At 42.0% G+C, this 21,849-nt stretch overlaps 1 protein-coding gene across 3 annotated transcripts in view; it reads left to right on the top strand.

Moving 5' to 3' along the window:
- Window positions 1–21,849, top strand: part of EXOC6 (exocyst complex component 6) — a 1,184,343-nt gene that overhangs the window by 487,388 nt on the left and 675,106 nt on the right. The window lies entirely within an intron of this gene.

Genomic DNA, 21,849 nt, shown 5'->3' with positions numbered 1-21,849 from the left:
GTTTGTTGTCGAAAGGTCGCGTTGCGTCGTAGGGGGGGGTTCAGGAGGGTCAGGGAAGTCTGTGGTAAGTTTAAGTATTTTCTGTTCGAAATAGTCAGCTATATCGTTACAGAGAGCCAGTGAGGGTGGTATTTCTTGCCTGAGGATTCTGTGGTTCATGAACTCATCAACAATTTTAAAGATCTGTTTCTGATTATTATTGGACCGATTGATTCTTTGAAGGAAATGGTCTTTTTTGGCGTTTTTTATCATAGAGTGATAAAGTTTCCTAGCGATTTTGTAGGCAAGGGCTTCCTTTGAATCATAGTTTTGGCGCCATTTCTTTTCGAGAGCTCTGATCTCTGTACGTTTGATTTTTAGCTCGGGGGAGAACCAGGGTGCGGATTTTCTATTCTGTTTTTTTCTTACTTTCTCTGAGTTGGTCGGACCGCAGCACTCAGAGATCCAATTGCAAAATATTTTGTAGTCGGATTCTGTGTCTCCAGATAGCGATGGTTTAGATTTCTCTGCGGTAAGCAGGAGATTTGGTGAGCTGGCAAGCTCTTATTATGATACATAGGTGGGGCAATAAACACAGGGGCTAATACAAAAGATATATAACATGTTCCTAACCATCCTATAGGGAGACGGTGATAGCCTTTATTTCCACATATGTAGTACGTATTTCTGGAGGCCACAAATGTAATACCATTTGGAGTGTCAAAGGTGAGAGTGGTATTGCATTCACTTCTTCCTACTGGGATTGTACCTTTATTACGAACACACAAGTCAGCTTTTGTATCGATAACAGTAATTACATGTAAACTGGACATATTTACATTCTTCTGATTACTATAAATTCGTGGTGCTGACACGTTGTCGGGCGGTACTCCTCCCATTCAAACTTAGTTCCTTCAGCTTGTGGATAACCATCTCGATCGTTGAAGCAGATTTTATTGAGTCGAAAAAGCAGCCCACCTTTCGTTGGCCATCGCAAAGTGAATAAAAGTGTGTACCAGGCATTACAAGAACCATTATGGGAAAACGGGAGTGGGATAAGTGGTGTGCCCCCTTTCTTTTGATGTCCAGGCAACATCCCACATACCCAGCAGTTCGAAGTATTAGTCATATTGTGGGTGTGATGCAAAATCTGAATAAAGCTGTTATTCAAATAAGTCTGTCTATGTCTTTCTTCATGATAAGGCAGAGTAAAATGAAAATGTTCAGATGGAATCGGGGTAGTTGGCAATAAATGTTCTCTTACTGGCACCAAGAGTTCTACTACCCAAGCTATCACAGCTATCACAACAATTGTCAAAACAAGTAGTACTGCACCAAGAATTCTCTTTTTTCGCACTGCAGAAGATGCCATAGTTCAAAGTTCAAAATGTCTCAAAAAACAACTAAAAAATAAAAATATGAGTGCTGAGCTCCGAGGTAGCCGTTGGTTTCTTCTCCGAGATTCAAGACGGGTGTCGCTACACTTGGCAGAACAGACCCCCCCCCCCCCCCCCCTTGATATTCCCGGCTTCCGTTTCACAAACCTCAGAGCGGTAACTCAACCAGTCTCGCACAAAACAACTGCTTATCGTGGTCGTAGGTTGTATCTCTCTTTTCCAGAAACAGTGTGGCCCGGGAAGGCTCCCTCCGATTCGGTAGATGTTACAGCTGGGCTCTTCTCTTCGTCCAAGATGTCTCGATAATCAGACAACACAGCTGGGTTCACCAGATCCGGAGAGACACGGCGGCAGTGAGTGGAGTGCACCCACCGCTTCCTGTTGGTGACTCGCACAGCCGTTCGAGTTGCGAGCAACACCTGCTCGGGGCCACGCCACCTCGGCTCCAAGCTGCTTGTTCTCTCAAAGGACCTGACCATCACATGGTCGCCAGGACGAATATTGTGAGCCTCTCCAATGGAATTGTCGGGGAGCGCTTCTCGAACCTGTTGATGAATGGAAAGTAAATCATTTGTTAATCGTGCCAAATAATCGTTCATCATTATACAAGGCACATCATGTAACAATCGAGGCTTAGGAACTCCCCATATATTCATAGGCCTTCCAAACACCACTTCATAGGGTGTGAGGCCAGTTCGGGAATGGGGCACTGATCTGATAGATAACAATGCCAGAGACAGAGCATCCGGCCATTTCAAAGACGTGGATGCCACGATCTTTGCTAGCTTCAATTTCAGAGTAGCATTATACCTTTCCACAAGACCTGCTGACTGCGGATGGAATACAGCATGAAATTTCTGCTGAATTCCCAATTCCTTCATCACATATTCCACGATTTTCCCAACAAAATGAGGACCATTATCGCTCCACAAAAATTTACAAACACCGTAGCGAGGGAAGTACTCCTTGAGCAAAACCTTAGCTGTTGTCAGCGCTGTATTATCCTTCGTGGGGAAGGCCTCAATCCATTTACTGAAAGCACACACCACCACTAAGACATACTAAAGGTTATTGCAACGCTCAAGCTGAATGTAATCCATTACTTCAAACGGTGCAGTAGGTGGAACAAACCCTCCTTTCGGAGTATGCGTCCCTTTCGCAGGATTGTGCTGCAAGCATATCAGACAGGTCTGCACTACTCTTTTGGCCGTATTGGCAATCTCAGGATGCTCCCAAACTCGCGTTAGCAATCGAGTAATTGCAAGAGCTCCAACATGTGCCAATCCTTGTGTCATTTGGACCATCGCTTGCAAGTAAGCTGCAGGCAATTTCCATCTTTCCATATCTTTGCTTCGCCAACAACCCTCATCGTCCAGCACTCCCTCTGCTGCACAAGTTGCAAGTTCTGCTTCAGACGCTGATTTCTGAATGTCTAGTATCTCCTCTCTAGCATCATGCCATCGCTCAGCCTGTGATTTCACTACATACATTGGCGAGGCATTTCGTAACATAGCAGTTTCTCTCGCTATGCTATCTGCAAAAGCGTTTCCTTGTCCCACTTTGTCAGTGACCTTTTTATGTGCACTGCATTTGATTATCGCCACTTTCTTTGGACAAAGTAACGCATTCAAAAGATCACGCACTAGTTCTCCGTGCATGATATGTACTCCATGCGAAGTCAAAAACCCACGCTCTCTCCAGAGTAGGCCAAAATCATGCGCTACTCCGAAGGCGTACCGGCTGTCTGTGTAGATGTTCACACACAAGCCAGCACTCAATTCGCAGGCTCATGTTAAAGCTATTAGTTCCGCTGCTTGGGCCGATTTCTGTGGGATTCGTGCTGCTTCTACCACTGTCTTAAGTGTCGTGATCGCATATGCTGCAGAAGTTGTGCCATCTGGCAGCCTTAAACACGATCCATCAACCCACAGTTCCCCATCCACATCTGGAAGTGGCGTATCCTGTAAGTCGACACGACCCTTTGTTTGTTCTTCGGTCAGGAAAACACAATCATGGTGTTCTTCCTCCTGGCCCTCAGCAACCGGATACGGCAATAACGTAGCAGGGTTCAGGGTAGTGCATCTCTTTAGTGTGATGTGTGGCGCCAACAGTGTGAGCTCATATCCTGTTAGACGTGCACTCGTAAGATACTGGGTCTTTGTTTGATTTAACAGTGCATCTACCGCATGGGGAACTAACACTAGCAACTTGTGCGACAAAACTATTCCCTCACTCTGCCGTTTAGCCACTGCTGTTGCTGCAACTGCTTGAAAGCACCCAGGTAATCCTCGTGCCACAGGATCAAGTATTGCAGAAAAGTATGCGCAGGGCCTCTGCTTATCCCCGTGTGTCTGCACTAACACTGACAATGCACACCCATCTTTCTCATGTACGTATAACGTGAAAATCTTCGTGTAATCTGGTGTACCTAACACTGGTGCAGACCAAAGGGCTTGTCTCAATTGTTCAAAAGCAGTCTGACATTCATCTGTCCATTCAAGAGGCATTGGTGTAGTTTTGGACAATAATGCTAACAAAGGTTTTATAATGTGCGAAAACCCCATTATCCACTGTCTACAAAAGGACGTTAAACCTATGAAGGCACGCACATCTCTCTGAGTACGGGGGACTGGTGTATCTAAAATTGCTTGAATTCGATCAGATGTTAATGCACGTCCCTCCTTAGACAAAAGATGACCGAGGTAGGTCACCTTTGGTCTACAGTATTGCAGTTTTTTCCTAGACACTTTGTGATTATTCTGAGCAAGGAAAGAGAGCAAAGCAAGAGTACTCTCCTCACACTGTGCATACGTGTCTGCAGCAAGTAAAATATCATCGACATACTGGATGAGAGCTACTCCAGACTTCAAATCAAACGAATCGAGCTGTCTTTTTAAAGCCTGGCTATAGATGCTAGGACTTTCTGTATAGCCTTGAGGAACTCAACAAAATCTATACGATTTATTATTTAATGTGAAGCCAAATAGATATCTGCTATCGGAATGTATTGGAATGGAAAAGAAGGCGTTTTTGAGATCTATTACAGAAAACGTGGTGGCGGTGGGTGGAACCAAAGTAAGTAAGGTGGTGATATCAGACACCACCGGGTACTGGGGCACTACAATTTTGTTGATTTCCCTCAAATCAATAATAAATCGATAGACTTTGTCATCAGTATCTTTCTTTAAGATCGGAAGAATCGGGCTGTTACAAACATTGTAGGGAACTTCCTCCACTACTCCTGCAATAATCAAATCCTGAACAATGTGAGTCAAGGCAATTTCACCTTCCCTAGAGATTTTGTATTGTGGTACACGTGGCAGAGACACACCCTCCTTAACAGTTATTTGAATAGATGGAATGAGAATCTGTCCCACATCCGTGTCCGATGTAGCCCATAACGTGTGTGGGAGAGAGGCTAACGCTTCAATTTCTTGCATAGTGCATAGTCTTCCTACATCCGGATAATTGTCATTCAAAATAACCCGCACTCCTTCAGGAGCGCAGCGTATCGTTGCTCGGAAATATTTAAGCAAATCTATGCCCATAATATTGTCTGGAGTATTCGGCGACAATAAAAATGGGCACGGGCCAAAGAATCTGTCAATGTAAAACGTAAGAGGTTGTGACAATGGGCTAAGAGAGGGTGTTCCATCGAACCCTATGGATGTAATCGTTTCGCCAGACAGGGGAGCCCTTGGAACCAAGTTTTTAGACAGAGCACTACGAGTAGCTCCTGTATCAACCAAAAACTGATCAGTAGAACCCAAAACGCCCGCTGATACATATGGACCTCTTTGATCTACTGGCACTTCAACCGATTCCACACCCCATCCTACGCAATCCTATGCATGTACATAGTCCTGAGACTCCGCATTCTCACCCTCCGATATCTGGTACGGATTCCGTCGATCAAAAGTATTATGATCATCCTGACCACGACCCCTCGCTTCAAACCTACCACGATCACTTGCTCCACCTCTCGCTCCCAAATAACTATTCCGTGTCCTTCCACTTCCTCGACCACGCTGATTACTTTGTTCATGAAGCACCGGACAATCTGAAGCCCAATGTCCAAACTCTTTACAGTATGCACATGGATCCTTAGCAATGTCGGTACGACCAGAAGACGTACCATACCCTCCTCGCTTGCCTCTATCATTCCCTCTTGGCTGCGTAGCACGAACCTGAGCCAACATCACCTTCGTCTTTAACTCCTTCGCTTTCTTATCAGTACTTTCTTTGGCCTCTAATTCCTGTCGCTCATAATACTGAGCCATAGTCAACAAGGATGCAGGGGTCGCTGTGGTCCAGGAACTTTCACTAGTTTTCAAACGTTTTGCAATCTCCGGCAGGAGATTAGCCACATACTTATCGACAAACAAATGCCTACCCGTGTCATCCGTTAATAATTGCCCACTGTAATCATGAAACGCTTCCTCGAAACGTGAGAAGAAGTCAGACACCGACTCATCCTGTTTCTGTTTGCAAGAGGCTAACATAGTCCAATCAATCTTTTTAGGGGGAACAAGCGTTTTTAATTTATTCAAAATAGCTGTTGGGAGATCTAATATTAATTGACAAGGCTTACATGCAGGCTCTCTATCTAAATCAGCTTGGGCTAAAACTTTCCAATCCGCTCCCAAAATCGCTTGGTCATCAAACTTACGAATCGCTCTCCACATATCAGGGGGCAATATTAACCCAAAGAAAAGATCGATATCAACTAGTGTCATAACACATGAAGAAATAGCCCCTTCCACTCCTTCATAGAAAGCTGCCGGATTTTTACGAGGATCGGGTAAAGCATTTTTCAATGCCATAACATCTGCTCTATTCCAAGGTGTATATACCCAATTATATACAAAATAACCCTTTGCATCCCCGGACAATTTATCATCACTTGTACCTTGCCCTTTGGGGGGGACATAAAAAGGTGCGGCTTCACGCATAGGCATAACATGAACTGTAGAACGCTTATCTGCTCCAAAGATAGAACACTCTTTGGATTGCTCCGTCGACCCTGGCGCAGGCACGTCTGATGCTTTTCGTGCTTCCCGCAATCTGGACGCCTCGTCCCGTAGCTGGACCAACCGTCGGAAAAATTAATCCGCATCTGCAATAACAAATAAACCTTTACTCATATTCTCACGATGAACTGATATATCCTTAGGCTCTAAATCGGGCGAATATTTCCTAAATCGTTCTACAACTTCATCTCCAAAAACGTTTAAAAAATACAACTGTCCTCGCTCCGACCACTTACTCATCTCATCTTTAATCTCTGATAAAGTTATTTTGTTCAAATTAAGCTTGCGAGCAAAACTGTGCAACTCCGCAGTTACACTAGCACATAACCGCATACTCTTACTCCCGTGATCATCTCCGTCCGAGTCCTCGTCCGGGGCCGAAGGCAAAACGTACGGAGGCGGGCACCGATCTAATAATGAAAAATCATCAACTTCATTAGTAAGGACAGGATAAAGCGGACGCCGAATAGGAAATTGACCACTCGTTTGCAAATTACGTTCCTGTGCCTCCCTCTCTTTCTTCTCCTGCAACTCCTTATCCTCCAGCTGTAAAGCCTTATCTTGAGCAGCCTTACGCTGCTCTTTTTCCGCCAAGGCTATTTCACGCTTCATTCGTTCACGCACTGCTTTCTCCCACATTCGTACACAATCAAACATATCTTGTCTAGACCTGCGCTGAAACAAACATTGCTCCACATACTGAACCTTTCGTAAATCAAACGACCCATGTAGTGGCCATTGCAACACGGGATCAGATCTGGTGTACTTATTCCATAATTTACTGTATAATATAAGGGGAAGACCGAATTTAACATACATCTCCCGATTGGGAGTCCCCTCTGGGGGAGCCGGCTGAGATTCATTTAATCGATAAGTGGTACCATTTCCAAGACAGCACATTCCTCGAAGTGTGCTTAAAACAGGCATGTTCAAAAAGTATCACGGAAACGTGATACCACAAAAAAGGCACTTAATATACTCCACACAAATGTGCCGTTCAAACACAAACAAATTTAGAGAAATATCTCTACATGCCCGCCTATGTGAAGTGCACTGCACATATAGTTCAAATCATAGAATCAAATGTTAGCTAACTCAAAACATATTCAAAGAGCCACAGTAAGCGTCCGTAGACTATCTTACCAATCACAAGCTTACCAAATTCTCAGATATCCAGGTTCCAACTGCCAAGGTCTTTGATCAAATCAGCCAAACCGGCACTGTACGACAACTCGAACGAACAGGATCTTAGTCGAGGACCGGCGCCACCTGAAAGGTCAGATCAGAAGGAAAGGAAGAAAACACCGTGGGCGCCAAGACTCGGGTCACTCAGTGGCAGCGTACGCGTCCATGGCGAGTTTCCAATCCTTCGTCACGACCTCTTCTTCGGGCATCCGAGTCGCCAATGAGTCCCTTCGTGGTCGCCAATTTGTGGTTTTGGGTTATCCAGGCCTACATACTCCGTAGAATACCCTCTACACCATAACAGATGTTGGCACGGAAACTAGAAAATGCAAAAGACAAGTTTATTAAGACCCCATGGGGTGGTGGTACATTCCTACAGCACCCTTCGGCAATGCAAGAAGTATCACACCGAACATCGGTGCAAGTCCTTCTTTTATACAGTTTTACAGTAATAAAAATGTAGGCGGAACACAGTTACAGAGGTTTAGGTACATATATGGTCATTTTTGGAAAGCAGCCAACTCATGGGAGGAGCTATAACACCACTGGTCGGTTTTGGGGGACATTCCTAAGTGATGACTGTTCAGACTAAACTGCGCATGTGTGAGCTTGACCAATACTAAAAATAGCCTGTTGCTGGGCAAACTCGAGTGGTCAGTGGTACAGAGGAAGGACAAAAGGGCATGCTGACCACGAGGCAACGCATTCATCTAAAATGGCCGCCGATACATACAAAATGGCTTCCGACAACCATAGTCAAGATAAGGGATATACGTGTAGCAAAGCTTAACGCTAACCCGATCACCGTCAAATTACGACACCACTACGCACAAGGGATATGTTTATGGGCATGTCAAGGAGCGTCCCCTTAGGCAAGGGTCGCTCCACTTTTTTTGTGGACACATTGTGGCCATTTCTGCCTCCCTTCAGGGTAGATCAGTGATATTTTTAGGCTCATCTGTCCCCAAGGGGGGCAGGAAACACTAGACACACACAAATGTTTCTGTGTGTGAACTGGAGTTAGGCTGACAGTCTGTGTGTACTAGTGCTTGGCTGGCAGTGTAAATGAACTGTCACTTGGCTAGTGGTCTTCATGGATGGCAGTTAGCTGGCAGTGTGCAGGGATGGCACTTGACTGGTGATGTGCATAGATGGCGCTTGGTTGACTGTGTGCGAGAATGGCGCTTGGCTGACGGTGTGCATGGATGCTGCATGGATGGTGGTGTGCATGGTCTGTAGCTTGGCTAGTGGTGTGCTGATGGTGTGTGTGGATGGTGCTTGGCTGGCGGTGTGCGTAGATGGTGCTTAGTTGGCGGTGTGGCTTGCGTTGATCTGCTGGTGTTTTATTACCCAGAATCCCCTGCAAACCACAAATTTAGCTAAAAAGTCACACTTTTCTCACATTTCCTTGTGGGAAAGTTGTGGGATCACCAAATCACACAAATTTCCTACCACCCAGCGTTCCCCCAGGTCTCTCGATATAAAATGCCACCTCACTTGTGTCAGTGTGCAAAGCAGAGTCAGCCTAGGGCCTGTGACAGGGAAGGGCCCAAACGTATTGTAGAGGCATCATTAATGATCAATCACAAAACTCTGACTCGGCTGCCATCTAGGAAAACCTACCAAACCCAGACAGTTCTAAAATCTAGATGCCCGAAGCCGTCCAGGAAGCTGTGGCTTGCATGGATCCCTCAAGGTTTTCTTACCCAGAAGTCCCTGCAAACCTCAAATTCCGCAAAAAAAATCCCATTATCCTTATATTTCTGTGTGGTAAAGTTGTAGGATCGCTGGGTCGACACAAATTTCCTACCACCCAGCATGGTAAGAAATTTGTGACGGCAAGGTGATCCCAAACAGAAATGTGAGGAAAGTGTGATTCAACAGGTTTTGTCAGCTGAGCTACTGTCATTGCTTCAGCCAGCCCCTACCTGACACATAAATAACCTAGGGATCAATTTTGGGGTGGAACTCAACCTTATTCCCCAAAATCACCGCTGTATTCAAGAGAACCAACTTCCAACTATGTCTCTGCTAGAAACTCCTCATGCTTCTCCTAACCACTAAATAGAGGAGACACATGCTCAGGTCATGCCTCAATTGCACTACTGTAACATAGTCTACTCTGTTCTACCAAAAAAACACATCACCCGTGGCAAAGAGTGCAAAGCAAACCTTATTTATGGAAACATGACCATATTAAGCCTACTCTCAAGGCTTTCTATTGGCTTCCTGTTGAATTCAGGATCAAGTTTTAAAACGTCATGCATTATGCACAATGCGTCCTGGTGAATAAGTCCCAACTACCTTAAGCAATTACCATGCCATTGCATTACAGCTAGAAATCTGTGTTTTACATTGGACCCTTTGATCAAACAATGGTTGTAGGAAAGCGCCCTTTTTGAATGATCATCCCCCAGTTTTTGCCCCATTGCTGATGGTTATGAATCAAAGTGCACTGGAGCCTGCGGCCCAGGCTCCAGTGTTAGTGCGGTCTCACTAAAACTGATATGTGTGAATTGGTAACTCCAATTGGCAAAAGACCATAAGCCTCTTAAAAGTGCCTAGTATATGGTACAAGTGGTACCAAGGGGATGGGTGTGAAAGGGGTCATCAGGTCCTGAGCAACTTTTTGTGCCAGCCTGAGTGACCCAAGTAAACTACTGACAGCAGGCCTGCCATTGCACACTGCAGGAGAAGTGCAAATTGACTCAACTTTGCCCTCGCCATGTGTGGCAAAGTCAATGCCCCTAAGGAAGGCCTCCTGAGCCCAGGAGGCAGGATGCTTTATATTAAAGGTTTGGACATGTAAGTGCAAGCTTATATGTTCCTATAGTAGCCATTACTGTTTAAGGACACTATAAGTGGTAAACGGTTCATAGGATAACATGAGCTGGCACCCAGGCAAACCAGAGGTTGGCAGCTTCATTATGGTACTGCCTCAATATGTTATGTTTGTTATCAAGCAGCGTGCCTCCTCACCTGTTTTTTTTTGTTGACATTTTTCCAAGCAAACAGAATACAGTACATTACAACAAGCCAGCAGAATAATGATCGTTATAGGAGCCTAAAAATCACAGTCTCAATGGTACATAGTTCCTAATAATGGCACACACTTCATCAGCCCACTTCCAACAGAATTATTAACGTACATCATTCATTTAGACAATCACAGAGAGCAGCAAATCATAGCAACAAAGTAATAGGACATTACGTAGCACCTCAGAGAGGGCCTAATATACAGTTGTACATACTCTCCCAACCATAGTTCGTAGTGGCTACAACATATAGACAGAGTCTAGGGGCAACAAGAGGGTGAAGTCGCATCATGGCAGTGTCACATTCTGAGTGTCCCCTATGGCCGATGTACCAGTCGACGTTTGCTGAGTTTGGAGCAATGTTAGAAATGGTTCCCATATTTCACGGGGACTGGAAGAAGGTGGCATCAGTTCCCAAAATATACTCAATTGCGTGTGCCCATGTGTGACTTCCCTAACCCATTCTTTAATGGAAGGCACTCGTCTCCTGCCCCAGTGGATTGCAACTTGCCTCTTTGCAAACAGTAAGAGGAGTGCATGAAGCTTGCGCAGCTTGGGAGGTGTATCTTTAACATATCCCAGGAGACAAAGAACAGGGGATGGGCCAGTGATACGTCCAGGATGCGATTTATTGAGTCAAAGACTAGTAACCAGAACTCCGCTATTTTGGGACAATCCCACCCGACATGTAAGAATGCGGACAGGGTGTACTGGCAGCGCCAACCATTATCGTTCTATTGTATACCCATACGATGGAGGCTCACCGGAGTTCTATAAAATCTATGTAAACATTTAAAATGAATAAATCGCAGCTTGTAGTTCGGTGAGAGTTCGGTTATCTGCCGGCAGCAGAATTCCCATTGGGCCTCCGTCAGAGGTAGCTCGAGGTCTTCATTCCAGTGCCTGAGGGATTTAGGTATCACCAATGAGGCAGTGTTCTGCATCTGGGTATACAAACGCGTAATGAGTTTACGGGTGCCTCCTCGGCCTTGACACAAATCTTATGTTGAGGATGCTTTGGCATACACCTAGATGGCTCCCTTAGAGGTTGCTTATCTGGTCACTCTAACATTTCTTGTGCTCTGGCTGCTGTCAAAACTGGAATCTGATTCCCTGCCAGGAGGTGTGAGCTCTGCCAGGAGTCAGAAACAATGGCCTGGAGGGGAAGGAGGTCAGACCGCCCTCCCTGAAAGACTGGCTAGTGAAGTGCCACATCAAGGCGGTCAGCTTCAAAGGCTGCACTGCCTGTTATATGCAACCAGGTTGCCTCCTAGAGGAGGAAATAGTGCTCCCCTAGGCACATTTGCACACGGGCAGGCAGGAAAATTAGGTATTCAGGAGGTGTACATCCCCTGAAGGCTAGCCACACCTTTGGGGTGGGCTTCCTGGTCTTTACAGCTAAGAAAGACTTCTACCATTTTTGAAGCAGTTTTTCAATTAAGGCCTCCATCCAGAGCGGAGCAATCTAAGAATGTCAAGACTAGAGTCATCCTACCCGTCTGCCGGGACTGAATTTAATAGAATGTATTTATTGAGCTAAATGTTCACTTTGAAGGTCATAGTGGTGCTAGGAACTATTGACATATTAACCACAGCGAAATTAACTGAGCAAAAGGGTCTTCAATACCTTCCTAAAAGAAAGTTAAGAGCCAATAGATTTTTTTCCCAACAGCAGTACGTTCCATAGTTGTGGTCCAAGTAATGAGCGGGAGCGATCTCCTTACCTAGTTTTCTTCAAGCATAGGGCAGAGAAAAGGCACTGCAAATAAGCGTATAGTTTTCTCTCAGTGATAAGACTTAAAACTAGACCCCAAATGAGTCTCTTTCAAGACCATAAAAAACTTTGTGCATAAGTTATAGAGCTTTACATTTTATTCCTTGTTTTACTGGTAACCAGTGAAGTTTGATGCATGCTGGCAAAATGCAGTCAGGTTTCTTTAACACCCACGCTACTCTCAGAGACAAGTTTTGAATTTGTTGCAACTGACTCAGGGAGCAGTTGGGTAGACCAAGAAAAAGAGGTTGCATTAATCATTCTTAGAAAGAATGCAAGCTGAAATCACTTGACCACGCAGAACTAGGTTAAAAAAAAAAAGTGATTTAGCATTAGTGGCAGGGACAGAGGCACTGTCTAAAGAAGTGGGCCAAAGGTAATCCTGCCACCTCTTAAAGTGGTTTCCAGCCACTAGCAATTCAGTTTCACTGGCATTGAGCTGTAAGAAATTAGCAGCCATCCACCCACAAACTGTACTAAGCAAGTTGTAAGGTTAGCCGTGCAATGGGGCTCATGGTGAACAAGATGTACTATGAGCTTAGTATCATTAGAGTAGTCGATTGCCATGAACCAAAACGTTCTGTTGATAGAGAGCAGTGAACGGATGCCGATTTTCAAATAAGTGACTCTGAGACACTCCCCGGATAAACTCCTTGAGCAGGGAACCGGAATGGAGAAAGAGTTACTAGCTCTGACTGCTCCTTCAGATACAAGTGAAACCATGTCAGCACCTGAACATTTGCAGCTGAGATCTTGAGCCATAGTATTAAATGCTGCAGACTCGAGCTCTCACACAGTCTAAACTTCTCTTTGCATGTTACTTTTTGTTTTCAGGGCTCAGAGGTGGCCCAGGGGATGTTCTGCGTTTTATAAATCTCTGAAGTTAAAATAAATTATTAGTGCCGCAATGATTATTCCTGCAGCATTTTACCGTTTTGCCAGGAAAATCTGCGCAATCTGTTTGCCCACATGCTAAATGTTGTCTTTATCTTATCTTTCTTGCTGTCAGTTGCTTTAGAATCTGGTGACACATTGAGAATGCAAAAGCACCTTTAACTCTTACCAATCCTGCCACAACCTTTCAATGTCCTCGTGTTTTGTTTGTTTTCTCATCTGCTTCTTCTAAATGTTTCATGTACAGCTAATGTAGCTCATTGTCTTTGTCCATTATTCGTCCAATTGATTCAAGAATCGCTCCCTCCCAAAAAACATTTTTAAGTATTTCCCCACCTTGCTAAAGGTGGGTTGTTGAAGTTCAGATATATATATTAATGCTTCTTTGTTTTCCATTGCTTGAATGTGCAAACTGCATAGTCTGGTATCATTCAGTTCAACATCTAGGTATTTATAAGGTACAGAGGAAGAGATCTTTTTTCCGCCCAGTTTACAAATAGAGCCGGCGCTGCGGCACCTTTAAAATATGTTGCTCTTTGGTCTTTTCCTGATTAATATATAATTTGTTTGCTTCCTAGTTTATATTCAGTTTATTTAAAATATGTTTTAAACCAACAGAGGTGTAATCTAGACTGACTGCTTGTCAGCAATCTGGATTATTTGCATTGGATGCCCGTTCAATTTATTCCCTTAATTAAATAGTGTCTCTTCAATATCTTCCAAGTATAGCCTAAATAAGGCGCGGTCAAAACATAGCCTTGTTGAAGGCATTTAAAAAAAATATATATTTTGTCTTGCAAAGACCTGCCATTACTCAATTTAACCTGGATCTAATTGTTGCAATATTATGAGATTATTGCTTTTAACATTTTATTTGAAATTCTCCACCTAATCATTTTTGCCCAGAGGAGTCATCTATCCATGCCGTTGAAAGTTTTTTTAAAGTCTGTAAAACATGCATATAGATTGCCACCTTTGGTCATTATTTCATGGACCAGTACAAATCGTTCCACAATATTGTCTATAGTTGCACTTTCTGCCCTAAGACCAGTTTGGAACCAAGGAATCAGATTTCTGTGTGATGTCCCATCACTCAGTTATTCAAGTATCAGGGAAGCATAATATTTGGAGTCGAAATCCAGGAGGGCTATGAGCTTATAATTTGCTGTGTTTGTGTTCAATTTACATCCTTTTTTATGTATTGGATATAAATAGAATTGTTGCAGTTATGTCTGAACCGAATAAGTATGACAGGTGTCAAGTTGTTTTGATCAAACAGGTTTGTTTGATTTCGAACATTACTGCTGGACCTGGTGCTGCTTACTTTCTGCTTCTGTTCATCATTGTCAATAGTTGTTTGCTTTCCAACACTGCATTAATATGTCATCATGTTTGATTTTGTTTCTTAGTGGTGAAAATTGGGCAGATGCAATTGAAGTACAGTCCAGTATTGTACCTTCTTCCAGCTTTAAATATTTTGCAACGTTTCAGCTTTTACATAGGTTTCCCAGTTTGAAGCATTGATGTTATTGAACACTGGGGTTCTACATGCGGTCATAATTCTGTTTACCCACTGACAGAATTTACTCATATCTCGAGAAAGTCTGGCTTCATAAAGGAAAACCCAGTGTTGGCTTACCAGATTTGTTTTTATTTAATTGCAGCTTTGTTTCCAGCAGCAGCTTCTCCAGTTTACTTGTTTTTGATACCAATCTTACTTTCCTGGATTTTTTTTTTTTTTCTTGTCCCAATTTTGCTATAAACCAGGATCTTGAATTTGTTGAGGTAGTTGATGGAGTGCGCTGTATATTTGATTGTCGGCTCAATCCTATTCTATTGGTAAACCGACTCAATGTGGTAGAATTGCAGGAGTCGCCATTAGTAAAATTAGTTGTCATTAACCAGAAGGGTCTGTAGAAGTGGTTTACTTTTGTGTTGCAACTTCTGTCCGTATATTTTTAAAACATGGTGTCATGGACACTCTTCTGCTTAAGCTCATTGTTTGCAGAAAGTGGTCGCTCTCTCAAGTTATTCAGTTTTAAGGGTTTAAAACAAGTTCTCCAGCTCAATTGAGTCAGTGGTGTAGTCCAACGCAGCCTTACTTCTCCTGGAAAAAAGTATGAAAGATGTTGGTCTATCTGTTGCGAAGCACCCATTTAGTGCTCTCATTGCCATGAGGTGTACAGAATCATTTAGATAAAAACTCAGTAGAGTGCTTCTTTGTGCAAAGTAGCCTGATCTGAAATATTCCATGGTGTGTCATCCTCCTTTGTAAATTCATTAATTTGAAATACATAAAATTTAGGTTACAACTCCTTCTTAATATAATGCCATAAGTAGTTTTTAGTGATAACCGTATTGAATAGTAATATGGTTGATGACGGTTGACCTTCGTTGGGCTGATCCAAATTGGAGATATATATCTAATAGTAACAAATCTGTGAAGTGTAATAATTTCATCAGAAGTTGCAGCTTAATACAACGAACCAAGAAATTCCAGAGTCTATTCTTAGATTTTTTTAATTAATTTTGGTTGCCACAAAGGTCGCCAAGCTCCCTCCAAGCCTACTCATTGCTGAAAACGTAGCTTTTGGGCTATTTATGGAAAGTTTCATATTCCATATGCAAAGGTGAAAATAAACATAATTGCTTCATCTCGATCATGTAATTTACTCCAACCCTCAACTTTCCTTGAGCAGATTCTCAATGTACCTATTTTGTGGAGAAAGTCAGACTTCCCTAGTACTGGTGGCGGTCAAGAGTAGTCTTGCTGAAAGATTTTTGCTTGTTTGATCCTGAGACTTGGGTGCCCAAATCAGTAACATTAATCCAAAGTTCCTCAGTTTTGTATCTGGGTGATTTGGAACCTATCTAATTTCACTATCCCCCCTTAAATCCAATGTATTTTATGCTCTTGAGGTTTCACCCTGTCTTTAGTACAGCATATTAGTTTTATTCTAGTGGACCATTTCCTGGAGGCCAAGTGGTCTTGTGCTAGATATCATGGTATATCACTCTGATTTAGGTGATGAAATTGTAGTTCCCCAATCAGCCAATGTTTGATGTTGGTTTGTTTAATATTCTAACTCTTCTTTATTCCTTGAGTGATTTTTGTTGATTCCTACGTGTCACCGAGCAGGGGCGATAGAGAAACTATAGTAATCATCACTCAATTATAGAACATGTGTTGATTGAAGAATGCTTTTAGTAATTTAAATAGTCTTGTGAGCCTTTTGAAATATATTGTGGAGTTAGTAAAGTAGTTAAATTATTATTTTTTGGTTCTTCTACAAAGATTCATTTCTTTCGTAACATTACTAAGATTTCCCTGGCCTAATACCTCTGGTGATTTCTTCTCGTTTGTCCACTTATTTCATGTGTGTTCTCATTTTTGTTTACTTTTATTGCAGGCTTTTGTGATAGTTAATTTACATTTGATTTTTTATATTTCTCCCTTTCATATCTGTTGACTTGCCCTTGACATCATAGGCTCGGATTTTATTTTGGAGGGTGCTAAATACATAGACTCTTTTGTGGGGGAGATTTGGTGTCCAAATTTGAACTGGCTGAACTTCTCTTTTTTAACTTTCCTGAGCTTGGATGAATTCATCATTATTTAAACTTGTGCTCATTTGTGGGCATAATGAAGCTGTCAGAAGATGGGATGATTTTAATTCAGATCAATCTTTAGTTTTACTTGTAACCCCTTCGCTGCGGGGGTAATTCCCCCGCTGTGCTGGGGGGAGGGGGGCGCGCACAGCGCCCGCATGCTCATGACGAGCTGAGATCGTCATGAGCTACAGCGCTCCTGTGCTCATGACGAGCTCAGCTCGTCACAGGTGCATTGGCTCCCGTGGAACGCTCAGCACAGCAGGGGAATTCTCCCCGCACCTGAGTGTTCCATGGCTAGCTCGTCATGAGCACAGGAGCACCGTGCCTCATGACGAGCTCAGCTCGTCATGAGCATGCAAAAGGTTAAGTTGTGCAGTGTAAGTTATACTGGTTCAATTGCACTTTCTTGGTCATTTGCCAGAAATTCCCTATTATGCCGTTCCCTCTCAATACATTCCTTGTTTGACTTGCTGCTGTTGCATGCTTGGTTGTTTCCCTACCGACTTTGGCTTTATATTTGTCTGAGAATTCTGTTTTTCTCTATTAGTTGAGTGAAAACTGCTGTTATGTCAGGGAAATATCAGATAAAGCCTTTCAGATTGACTGTTTTTTGCCCTCATCGCTTCCCTTTCTGTTGCTCTTCTTGTTGAGTTTTCTTAGTGTTTTACAATTCTTTTTTCGAATATTCAGGATAACGTTTGACTGCTTCTCCTTTATTGCTAGATCCTCTCATTTATTTATTTATTTATTCAAAGTTTTATATAGCGCGAACAAGATCTTTGCAGATATCAGAGCGCTTTACAGAACCAAGGGGTAGGGGCAAGAGGGTGATTAAACAAACTATTGGGTACAATATAGAAGTTGGTAGTAAATGAGTAGCAGGATAGGATAGCAATCATGTAGAGATATAATACCAATAAGCAATCATGTGAAAATATAATAACAATAAGCAATCAGGTAACCAATAATACAGAAACGGTGCAAAGTCTTTGATCCAACAAAAATCCATTTTCTTCATTGTTGTCCTGCACTGTTTAGAACAAGGATATCTTAGCCTGCCATTTTTATTAATTCAGGTGATTATAAGTTTTGATTTATACAATCATCTGGTTTTTTTTTGTATAACAATTTTCAGTGGACCTGAGGCCTGATTATTGGGCTGAGGATGAACGTCTGCAGTTGTTGCTTGTTAATGTTTTTTAGTTGATTTTAGCAGAGTTCCTTCTACTGGTTGGGATTAATTTGTCAGTAAATATTTGGCCTAATCTGGCTTTTTTATTTTTAATAGTCATATATTATTGAATATAAAATAATTGGTACATTTGGAAGCCGTTTAAATATAGGACAGCATTGACAACTTACATTTGCAGTCTATTCTTTTCCTGTGTCTGATTTATTAATTATTCAATTTGGTCATTTTGTGGTCAGTTGCTGTTAGTGAACTTTTGACGTTCACCATGATATTTGTCTGCTTTTCCAGAATAAGAAGTTGACTTAATATGGCGGATATCACCACATTTGGTGCTGGTTTTATATTGTTCCAGGTGGTGAACGAATCTGTATCAACCTGTCTTGAACTGTGGTGAGCGGTTTTGTTTTCTCCTAGAATTGATGGCTGCTTGTGTGGACTAGAATAGACGAAATCTTCATCTGGTATTTCGTACAGGCACATGTGTAACTCTTGTTCTTGTTTGCTTGACTCAATTTCAGATTGATATATTTGTTTCCTACTTATTGGAGATCGTGTGAGGGCTAATTTGGGTGATGCAATGGTGGCGGTTTGGTTCATATTTTAATATTATTTTCCATTATTTGTTTGGGTTTCTCTATGACTTTGGTATATTGACACAGTTTTGTCTTGAACAGTAGAGCAAAACTTTATGTTGACTATATCGGCTGTAGAAAGCAGGGTGTTTTGCACACATATTTATTTGCCTTGTTTTAGATTTTGGCACTGTATGTGATAACTTAATGCTTGGTGCTCCTTTGCTTGCTTTGTCAGCTTGATTACTCGAATCAATGAACTCTGGGTGCTTTTCATTTGGACTGCGGTTTTGGTGCATTCAGCTCAATTTCACTTAATTCCAGTATGTTTTGCTTTAGGCTGCTCGATATTTGTGGCAGCTTAGTACCAAGTAGATTTCTATACTCATGGGAAATTGCTTAAATTTTACAAGGAAAATACTTCTGTGGTAATCAAATAAAAAATAGACTTGTACATATTTGTTGTTTAAATGTAGCAACGGTTTTGGCTCGCCTTAAATGGTCTGGAGCCTAGGGTTGGAACTATGGTTCAAGAGCTTAGAGGGTCTGTCTCAGCCCATGAGAATTGCATTCACTATGAGGGAATGGCAGACATCAATAGCAAAGCATCCAACAGCTCTTCTGCTCTGGCCCTCAACTCCTCAACTTCTCTGTTCCTGACCAGATGCGAGATGGCAGGAGTGGCAGTGACGGCAATGGCAGCTTAGAAGAACCACTGCAGACTCCCCACTTTAAGTTGCACTGGTGGTGCCTTCACTCCAATCGAGAAAGAGTTGTAGCCACTTTGAGCATGTGCCAGCCGAGCAAGTTTATACCCGCCTTCCCAACTTGGAGGAGGAAGGGTTTTTTGTTGACTCTCTAGGGCCCTGCCTCCGCACCAGGCTGACCATGAGTCAGACAGATGGGTGCCTGTGCAGTTGGATGCTTCTGCGATTCTGGGCAAGCAGGGGGAGAGATAGACGGAGGACTTCATGTCCTGCATTTAAATAAAAAAGAATTACATTTTTTAAGAAGTAATAAAGGTAATTTGCCAGTTTAATAGGTATATTTGTCTTTCCAGCTTGACTGTGTTGGGTGTAGTTCTGTCTTTCATTGCAATTGACTAAGAACAGGCCGACTTAAGCGTTTTCAGTTAATATCTAGACACAGATAATCCTTTTGTACTCCTTAGAGGAATATTAAGAATAGGGAAGTAAACTAATATCATATGACAAAAAATATAATATTAACCCCGCGCCCAGTAGTCATAGTGTTGCTCAAGATTATTTTTCCAATGGGTAAAGTGACTTGTGATACATCAACACTACATATCTGATATTGTTTTTGGCATTCAGTAGGATGAGGATTGATGGTCTAGTGCTAACTTGTAAAGTAGAATTTGGGCATTCATTGCTCACTTCAGGATGTCACTAGTGAAATGCTCTGGAAAGTTAACTTGCAAACATGAGTTGTATTTTCTCATACATTTTCACATACATCGAAGTCACGTATTTTCAGTGACATCTGCAACAGAGGAATACGTGTATTGTTAAAAGTGAGGTTTTTAAATTGCTGATACATGTGAAAAGTAAAGAACTATTTTGGATCAGAGAGACAACATTGTCTTCTAGACATTAAGAAATGTTGTTTTATTGTACAGTTGAAGGATTTTTGTGCTGACAATGTTAGTGATGCCAAACTACCTCTAAATTAATGGTGCTTGGATCATATAAAATGGCAGGCAGATGTTTGTTCCATAGGAGTTAATCCATATATATGAACAATTTTAATGCAAATCATGTTCCATGGCACAGCATAAGGTTTAGCAGTAAAGGACTGTGAATACAATGGTTTTTTTATTTAAAGACTATGTAGTGGAGATAGTTTTGGATCATCACTTTATAGATATATCCAGAGAGAATAATGAGTTCAAATCCAACGACAATTAACTGTTCTTTGGTGGACCTTCTAAATTAGAAGCTATTAGTCTAGCATGGATTCTGGCTGTCTGATATGCACTGCTGGCCTTTTCAGTGTGATCCACTATTGTTCAGTGCTTCTTATGTAGTGTTCCAATATTAGTCATCTTATCAACTATCCAAGTGCACTCAAATATATATCTAATAATTATTTACCACCTCTGTTACAGACAACAAGAGCTCTGAAACAAACGTAGGATTCTTCCATGTCCTTTCCTTCAGCTTTCCAAGTCTTTTTTTGTTTTTGTTTTTACAAAATAGTAGGTGGCAAGACCTTGGGTCCAAGCATTCCTGTTAATGGATCAGATTTTTTTTAATACTAGGACGACAATGCTTGGCATCTATCTAATATGGATATATAAGAGTGATGGAACACATTTGTTTCAATGCAGACCTATACAAATATTGATCTTTTCTTTCTAGCTATACCTGGCACGACTACTTTTGTTTTAATGCTTCTTTTCAGCTGTCCAGCAGTTTAGTTAAACCACAGCAAATCCTTATACTCCGTGAGATGTGCAGTCTAACCAAGCTCCACACAGAGTGTGATTAGGCCAAGTAAGATCCTTCAATAAAAACCAAACACAGCTCAGTCTCTCTCCATACCTGATGTATTGCTTTTCCAAGTAAAAGTGTGCATTTGTTGGACAACATAACCATCAGAACTGTGTGAGACTGATTCCACGCACACGGTCTGGATATGTTGGCCGAAGTCCTGCTAGCTCACAGTGCCCCCATCTGCACCCCTAACCTTACAGGGTGACAAACCGATGTGCAACCTCAAAACATGACAACCCTGAATCCCTTGGTTACTTCCAACTGGGGAAAAAACCTAGGCAAGTAGCATTATACAGATATATGTAGGCAACATATAAATATATATATATACAACAAAAAATGAAATTCAAATATGTCAAATAACATGCATGCTGCTTATGTTAGTATTATCAAATTGTTTATTACTTAATATAAATTATCACACTTAAAAAATACTGAATAATTTTCTGCATAAAAAGCTTCAATACTTTTGTACAGTGTCAAAATTTACAATGAATGCATACGTTGATACAGGTTTTTATACACTAATTGACATTTTTCTTAAAATTATGTACACACATTACGTTAATTAATTGAACCATAACACAATAAGAGAAAAGTACAACATGTGGATGGCTTCGATAATAGGGAAGGCCGGCGGTATGTTGACACTACACGCGTTTC

Source organism: Lissotriton vulgaris, chromosome 5 (genome assembly GCF_964263255.1).
Source record: "Lissotriton vulgaris chromosome 5, aLisVul1.2, whole genome shotgun sequence".
In the NCBI taxonomy this organism is placed as follows: domain Eukaryota; kingdom Metazoa; phylum Chordata; class Amphibia; order Caudata; family Salamandridae; genus Lissotriton; species Lissotriton vulgaris.
Note: the sequence above shows the minus strand (reverse complement) of the source record. Positions and strands in the feature narration are given on the sequence as shown.